This window comes from Pomacea canaliculata, linkage group LG7 (genome assembly GCF_003073045.1).
Source record: "Pomacea canaliculata isolate SZHN2017 linkage group LG7, ASM307304v1, whole genome shotgun sequence".
Taxonomy (NCBI): domain Eukaryota; kingdom Metazoa; phylum Mollusca; class Gastropoda; order Architaenioglossa; family Ampullariidae; genus Pomacea; species Pomacea canaliculata.
In genome coordinates, this window is record NC_037596.1 from 20,846,908 (window position 1) to 20,855,857 (window position 8,950).

Sequence of the window (8,950 nt, forward strand, 5' to 3'; positions counted from 1 at the left end):
GCTGGTCGGAAGAGTCTTTCAATCAAAAACGTCACCGCCAATCAAAATGCTCGTTTCTCAGACAGAGGCACGTGGTATGTGTGGGAGGGTCAGGCAGAGGTTACGTGGGCTGGACCCATAAAGCCAATGACGTTCTTCCGTTCGGATTTATTCGTTTGTAACGGTTAATCAGGGTCATGAAAGGACGCAGGCTCCATACGAGTTTCTCAATAAAGCAGCGAACAAAGGCTGTAACTTGTACACGTACTTAAGCAAGTCAGGCGGAAAATAAGACAAGTTTCAAGCGTGAAGCCGATTGGGTGGGCGAGAAGGAGCGACCGTGTGAAGAAAGAGACAGAGAGACAGAGATAAAGCGATGTGTGTGGGTGACAGATAGATATATACATTGAAATGATGCTCCAGCTAAAGTATAATGATGTAGCATCAGTAACACCATGATTGTATTTTTCACAGTGCAAACCCACTTTTCCAGCTCTAATGTACACAGTGTCTATTTAAGATTTTGTGATAGTCTACTGTTTAAAAGAAAAAAAAAAGTTTGATTAAAAAAAGAAGAAGAAGAAGAAAAGAATAGAACAGAGATAACAAAATTAGCAGTGCTCAGAATCAAATTATCGGAGTTCGAACAAACTTTCTACACAAAACCTGTGGATTCACGGCAGTAGGTCGTGTGGACATGGCTTCCTGCCGTTCATCAACACACACACACACACGCGCAAACATATCTACACGCACGCACACCCTGATGTAGTTCTCGATGTAAATGTCTCACAGAAGAAGGGGCCTGAACCCCAGTCTCGCACTCGGGGAGTTGTCCCCCACCCGCATCCATCGTCACGTGCTTATGACGAGGATGTCGGGACATCAGAAGCGTTGCCTCCACAGCCATCGTCACGCTCCCCCACTGTGCTATAAATATGACAAACATGGCGCTCTCACGGTTTGTGGTAGTTACTCATGTGTAGGGGGCGCTGACAGAGTTCCTGACTAACACATTATTTTGACCAGTGAACGTGTTCAGTAGTGCACCACACAGAATGAACAACAGCGACAAGTACAACGAAGAATTTTTTGTTAATCCTTGTAAACACAGAGTGATGCAACCTATACAGAAAATAACAATATTTATGAGTTTCTAACAATAAATGCTGCTCTGCCTATGAAAGAACCAAAGCCAATTTGAAGCATACTGGTTAATGTATTTGTAAATATCCTACAAAGTCAATCATTATCAGCTTCAACAATGTTTATGTTCCCCAGAAAGTAAAGCAAAGCACATCGTAGCCCCAGTTATTCTTTACTCAGTGTTTACAACATTCCTTGTTTAAACTCATTATTTTGTGGATTTATAAACTGTATCTTTTAATCGTCGTGTAATAGTTATCATGGATATGTCTGGGCTATGGTGATAACTATTATGGTCTTCATTCCGAGACAGGAGGAGGTAGCTATAGCATAATGAATCACAAGACACTAGAAGACTGTAATGGTATAACAGACCTTTCCACAAAGAATTAATTTTACATGATATTAAACAACAGGAACGTGTCCATAAACCTTTTGTTAAACAATACATACAAATGTTTTGTATGCTTTTAATTAACACCTAAACTATAATGTCGTCTAGAGAACATTCTCCTTCTCTGGAAGATTTACCGTGAAGTGGGTGTGGGTCCGGTGACCAAAAGGGTTTCATACAAAAAAATGTCATGTGACTGTGTCGTTATAAGCAACACAAAATGAATTGTTGCTATGTATTTTAAGGATAGGCCATCAAAATATAATATAAATAAGAAACCTACAACAACAGTCGAATGGGAGGTTAACAAATAGTCATGGTCTTCTGTAGGTTACAAACTGCGGGCCTTACACACAGTAATGTTGACACTGGCGTCTACAGTGAGTTCTCTTCACAGAGCACGTGGTCACAGTTTTTCCATCGAGACACAACAGGCCGGAAGCATGTTCTCACGCATGCGTAAAACACGAACATCCGATGTGAATCGAGTCCGTTTCCTCCACGCGTGTGGTGGTGCCTCCTGCTGCTGTGCTCACGGGGCGTGACGTTGCCCGTGACAACAGTGACGTGGAGAGTGACCCGTCGCCTGTCACTGGTCACATGCCTGCCTGGTGTCACACTCACACCTTGACTGGCGCTGGGCTCATAACCCAGTGGGTCAGCGAAGGTTTGTCTTCAGACGCACCCATCAACTCACAGAAGCTCCAGGCAATGAAAGGACCGTAACTGCCACACGAAACGTGCATAAAAATATAAATAAAAATACTACTGCGCCATTGGTAGCAATAAAAACTATTTAAAAAAGAATTATCATTTTCATCATCTTCCTTTACCTCCTCCTACTACTACATAATATTTTTTACCAATACGATATACATACTTTCCCTCACTCGCCCATTCATTCGCTGGTTGGTTGGTTTGTTCGTCACTTCGGTCACCTGCTTCACAACTTGACAACTACCTTAAAATAAGAAGTTTCATTCGTTCATTCATTAATCCGTTCATCCTTTTGTCATTAAGTCAGACTGTGAATCACATTTATTATCATTCTTAAAAAAACAACACAGCGAATGCGATGCAATATTATTAAAGTGTCATTAATGTCAGCAACAATCGCCATTACGAGCTCTGCTACAATTTCTTTCTCAGCCATTTTGCAAGGGAACAATAAGAGTGCAGGTATATTTTGAAAATAACTCAGCCCAGTTTGAAACAAGATAGCAGCATCTTCTCTAGAGTAAAGTTTTATTTTGACGGTCAATCCAGGTGGAAAGTGATGACCTATGAGTCTATGACCCGTCCTTGTCTGATTTGTTGCTATGAGCTTAAAGGTGAGAATCGTGACGTCACGGCAGTTAGAGAGCAGACGAGACGTATGGCAGTCGATCAAGCTTGTATCCCAATAAAGTTTATATATATACATGTATATCCATTAACCCCTGAGTTGTGTATTTGATAGAAGACATGAAAGATGGCATTTCACAAAATCGGAGAATCACTTCCTTTGTGAAGGAAACATCACCAAACCAGACACCAACACCAAATAACAGACAGAAAACGCTTCTGTTGTCATGGTTACAGTCAGTGGAGCTGACGTATTCGTGAGTAAAGCTACAGTTTCAAACTTCTTCCGTGAGTCGTGATCTCTGTAGGCTGGTATGTCGAGAGTATAGGAAGCTTACTCACAGCTCGTGAGTAATACAATCATGCACTGAGCTAATCAAGGGAATTACTTTCTCTCTTTGTCTCTCCCTCCTTCAGAATGCACGCTTGAAAATGAGCGGAATTCCCATTTCTTACTGTCCTTCGGATACCACGGGCTTTTTGAGTGAGATGCCATGGCGTTCCTGTGGCCAGTGCAGAAGGCAGTGTTGTGTGACAGACTGGAGATTATACTTTGCTGACATCATTTCCTCTCTTCCGCACGATTCACGCGCCTGTATAAACAAGCACGCGCTGTGAGAGCAAGACTGGGTAAAGTCCTGTGAACTGTGAATTTTGTCATCACACTCACATAATGTTCAGTCTGTACTACACTAATGAATAGAATGTCCCGTTCAAAGCTTGGTCATTCGACTTGTGGACATTGTCCCACTTCGCAGTGTCACGACTGGTTCAGGGATTTAAACTTCGTTGGTTTCGTGCTTACTGTTGTGTTTCCAACTTTTTGCATTAAAAACCATTTTCGTCACCAACATTCTCTGCTCACGGAGGGTAGTGTAGGGAACCATTGAGAATTGTTTGTATTTCCGAGGCAGTGCTTATGACTGTTAGTAACACTGACAGCGGAGAGAGCTGTACTTAGGTACAGTCCTACATTGTTAACGGCGTCGTCTGACCGAGCCACCTTCTTCATACAAGGTCAGTAATTATTGTTGGATCATTTTAAGTGAACAACATTTTTTTATGACGACGACGACGATGATGGAGATTTCTGTAGTGTTTTTTCCCCGCAGAAACATTTACAGCTGCGCAGAAAAGGACTGTCACGGGTGTCGCATCAAGGAAACAGATGTAAGGATAATAAAAGAAATAGGAGGCAGAAGTTTAGGTCAGAGGGTCTGTCTATGCTTGTTGACTCACATACAACTAGAATCTAAAGGAAAATGTGTCTGTAGTGCAGAAAGCGTGCACAGCTGCCTGCCGTTGTCAAGGAGGAAGATAACTTGAGTGAATTCTGCCAGAGACACAAGGACTACATCAAGGTAGTGTTTGTTTGGCGGATGAACATGGCATTGTTCAACCGGCGGGGACCACTGTTTTGTAAACCAGTGTCGTCAGGTGAACAAGCGGCCGTGTAAGAATCCATGCAACGTCCCCAGACTGGGACAGCGCTTGGTATCCGTGTCGCCGGGGTCAGAGGTCGTCGCTGTCTGACGTGGTTGGCGATGTGATGAAGTGCCGATAGACAGTCGGACAGGGCATTAGGAGTGGATCGTCACCGGCGTGGAGCAATTATCGGCTTCAGACCGGCTACTCCCCTCATCAAAAGTGTGGATTGGCAATTTGCAATACAAGAGCTGCAGTACCAGCTGCAAACTGCCAGAGCTGCGTTGATGTGTGTATGTATGTGAAAGTGAATGGTGGGCTTAACGGAACTTAAAGACACTGTAGCTTTGAAGCACTGGGACCCTCTTTCGATGAGCCACAATGTTCTATGTATGTTCTTGTAGTTTTGGTTCTCAAATCTTTAATTCTTTTGTTCTCAGAAAAGCAGGAGTGTGTCGTGTGGCGAGATTTGAAGTTACATTGTCTATTATTGAGCATACTCGAGCAAGATTTTAAAAAAATACATCAAATCTTTATTTTAATTATTATCATTATAAAATTAAGAAATGTGCTTATTATTAATCCAATATGATTATACATTAGTTTATATTGATTATAGATGCTTGAATTTTTGTACTATGATGCCCACCTGAAAATTATTAATACAACAGTTTCAGGCCATTGTCAATACATAGTTGTCTCACAAGCATGTCAGTTAAGGTGAAGGTCGTCCTGCAACATTTTTTAGATCGTTTGAGGAGTAAGATGCTAGAGACTTCCAGCATGTGCTGCTAACAACTGCACAACATTCTCAATACATCCAGACATACACACAGACATCAAATCATCCTTTGGTATCAACTAGCGAGCGGTTATGTTCATCAGTTAGTACTGGTCGTCATGGCAACATCTAGATAGAAGGAGCGGCTGACAAATATCGCCTCGGTGGCCTTTCTTGAGCAGTGGTGAGCTGGTCCATTCTTTCACATTGCCATCCAGTTCTTCGTCTCTCTCCACCTTGGCGTCGACCTCCTCTAGGACACCATGAAGGACAGTTTTAAACAGAGTGCCGTGTTGGGTCACGTGGCCAGACTAGACCAGCTTGCGCCCTTCACTTCTGCCAGAAGGTTCCTAGTTTCCTACAATGGTCGCCACTGTCCTCCGCACGAAGTCATAGGTTTTGCGCTCTTGTACGAGATTCAGAACATCCTCCTCCGACACTTGGTATCGAATGCATGTATTCTCTTCTCTGTATCGGCAAGCAGACCAATCTGTCAGAAAGATGAGGACACAAGAGAGCTAACCGAGGGTAATTTGCTGTCCAACTCGGTCATTGCTGCTGTCGCTGTAGAGATCCTGATAGGGATGTCTTTCATGCAGCTTCCGTCTTAGGAAGAAAAGCTTCCAAGTACTTAAAGTTGTTCGCCTCTTCCAGCTGTACTCCATTCATGTAAATTTCCACTTTGCTGCTTCCGTTGGCGTTAACCATGACAAATGTCAATTAATCATCAGATGATATTGTCAAGGCATCGTTATAATAAAGGTCTATAACACAACTGAACAATTCCATTCCTCTGTTAATAATGTAAAGTTCTAAATAAAAGAGCCATTGCTGTACATAGTTGTAAGACACTAATATTTTTCGAGCATTTCAGATAAAGGGTGTCGGCTACTTTTGAGATCAAATAAAAATCGAAATGGCGGATGAAAGGCCTCTTTCTTTTTTTATCTTTTCTCTCTCTGTGCGTGCGCGCCCGCATGCGCGTCCGTGTGTGAGTGCCCGTATGTGCTGTGATGGTGCATTTGTCGTAAAGAAAACTGGAAGGAGGGGCAGCTAATCACCACAATTCTTTTTTAATACTCTGTCCACCAGAGAAGAGCACTCCTACAAACGAGGGGCGGAGACTTCGCTGACAGTTGAGCGAACGGCAAAGATAAAAGAGCAGGACTCCTGACCGCATGGTCAAGCAGGGCAGATGTAGGCAGAGAGGCAGAACTGTGGACATTCTGTAACCAGAGCCGGGATCCATTCTCCAGAAGACAACTACTTAGCCGGCATGAGCAAGACAGCTATGTCAACGCCACTTTAAGCGGACCTCACCCATTTTCCCACAGTTATCACAGTCTCCCTGGCAGACGACAGCGAGGAATAAAAACTAGTCCACGAGTACACCAAACAAAGCTTTGTCCAAGGGAATAAAAATTACAGCAAGGGAGACATTCTTCGTGAATTTTCAACTCGAACCCAAGTAAAGGAGGCTCCACGAACTTCTCTCCTATATTCTGACATCACTTTGCAGACTGCCTGGACATAGCAACAAATAGGGTAAAAAATAAAACAAAAACAAAAGAAGAAGATATATAGACTAGCTTCCGGTGACTGTTTTCACGCAGGTGTAAGAAGCAAAGGACAGAGCATCGACAAGCAGATCAAGGTTGGAGCCAACTTTTGGTTGTACACAGCAGGTGAGCAACGGTTTCTGACCTCTACTATTTGATAGCTAGCCAGTCATCACGATAAATAGAAATGTATATTATAAATACATATATACATGTGTATGTGTGTATATATATACGACAGCTTCTTTTCTGTCGCACTTTATACTTCATACATGTCAGACGGTTTTCATTTGGACTTACCGATTATTAACGATGTATCAATTTTGGGCAAAGTTCTGGTGCTGTTTCAAATAGTTTGTATTGCTTTATTTTTAAAAAGTAAATCTCTGTGTGTGGGGCGGGAGTGGGGTTGGGGAATAACGGAGAATCTTAGTAAGATCATTCATCGCATGCTAGAAGGACACCTCGTGAAGTGAAAGATCGTTTCTTAATTAAGTGACGGGGGAGGAAATTAGGGGGACATCCTGGGCATCACCGCACTCGGAAATTGCATCTCAGCCTAGGGACATCAAGCCACTTCTTATGCCTAAAAAAGATATTTTTAAACTTGTTCATTCATGATGGCCTGCGTTCGTGCCTCTCAGGTTATTGTTTTCTAGACCGTTGAGAAGCGCGGCGCTATACAGTATTTAGAGAACTTTCAGTTACCGACTTTCTCAGAGAGTACAAGAGTACATCAAGATGTGAAAGAGAATGATGAGGATGACGATGATGATGATGATTCCTCATTGCGTATTGCACGTGCTCTGCGTTTGAAGAAAAGAAAGATAAAAGATAAATATTGAACTAATATCGTCAAAGAACATATGTAATCGGTAGATGAGTTAATAATAAGTCAGGTGTCAATAAAAATCATTATGAATATAAATACTTGAAATCCTTCGTCAAGAGATAAAGTCTTTTTCTTTCTACATAGTAAATTATTTTGTTGAAAGAGATGTTTTTCAGTGAACATAAAATTGTATGCTATGTCTAAGTACAGATGTGAGAGGGAAGAGAAGAGTGACTGCAGTAATCCCATTTGTTTGTTTTAGGCTGTTTTCGAGCATCCACGGCTGATTGCTTTTGGACCCTTTGGCCTGATTTTCGTCTTCCTCGTCTGAACCAAACGACAAAGAAAAAAAAAGTTATCTATTCGCTTTTAACATTCTTCCCAGACTACAAGACCACTTCTGTGACTGGGTCACCGCTCCGAAATTCAGATCGTCCTAAGGAAGTTTACCTTCACCCCTGTAACCTTTACTCCTGACCTTTACCTTCTCATCCCTCTTCGAAAGCAGCGCCATGCTGAAGGTCGTCGTCGCCGCGGCAGTTGCTGTCGTCGTACTGACGTCACTGACGGTGTACACGCCAGTGATGGGACGCCACGTGTTCACCAAGAGCGACTTGTGCCCCACCTGCAACGTCAGCCACCTGACGGTGGACACCTTCAAACAGCGCTACCTGGGCGCGTGCCTGGTGTGCGGCGAGTTCTACGGCTCGGAGATCGAGCACTGCTGCATGTGCCACGAGCGCTGGTTCGACGACTGCTACATCGCCACCGCCGGCGATCTCGTCCTTCCCGCCGAAGTCGAGAAGCTGGACATTTGAGGAATCCTTTTGTCAGACCTTCTCCCCTTCCTTGAAGGCTCAGCCGAGTGCAGCATTATTGTTAACGAGGGGCCGTGGTTCTGAAGAGGTTAGAAACCAAGAGACTGGATGCGTTGAAAGGTTCTCTTAACTGGACAACGAGGTTGATTGATAATCTAGAGGTCCTTTGTCTCGTGTAATGTCCACCGTTACGGTTGTGTTTGGACTCTAGGTATTGGGCAGAAGTAAAGCAGTCTTTCAGGTTGTTAAACTTAAAAAATATGAATAATTCATTTTAAGAAAGCATCTTTGTCCTTTTGATCGATTGCTCATCCCTGGAGTTAGTTTCCCTATATATCTTCAGTAACGTCTAACAATGGAAGAATAAGCACGACCAAGTGAAAGCAAAAGCGACAACCAAAAAAAATTTTGTTAGGGGCATTATTTCAACATTTTAAATAAATAAACTTGAATTTACGGGCGTTTGTTGTCATGGTTTTTATATCATGTATATATTTCTAGTATGAGCACCATCTTGAATTGCCCCTGGGGATCAATAAAGTTTTGTTCGCGGAATGAAAGCAGACCGGTTGATCAATCCCTCATTTGCCGCCCGTCTGTGGATTTTAGCCAGTCTTAATAGAAAGGTTTTATTTTTTTATTTAGTACGTTCTCCTTCACGAAGTACCACAA

The 8,950-nt window shown here is 42.8% G+C and overlaps 1 long non-coding RNA gene across 1 annotated transcript; it reads left to right on the top strand.

The window, feature by feature from the left end:
• Positions 1-3,591: 3,591 nt before the first annotated feature.
• Positions 3,592-8,684, top strand: LOC112569036. Its single transcript, XR_003100275.1, has 3 exons — positions 3,592-3,880; positions 6,162-6,754; positions 7,723-8,684. It is a non-coding gene; the product is annotated as an uncharacterized LOC112569036 (long non-coding RNA).
• Positions 8,685-8,950: the final 266 nt, after the last annotated feature.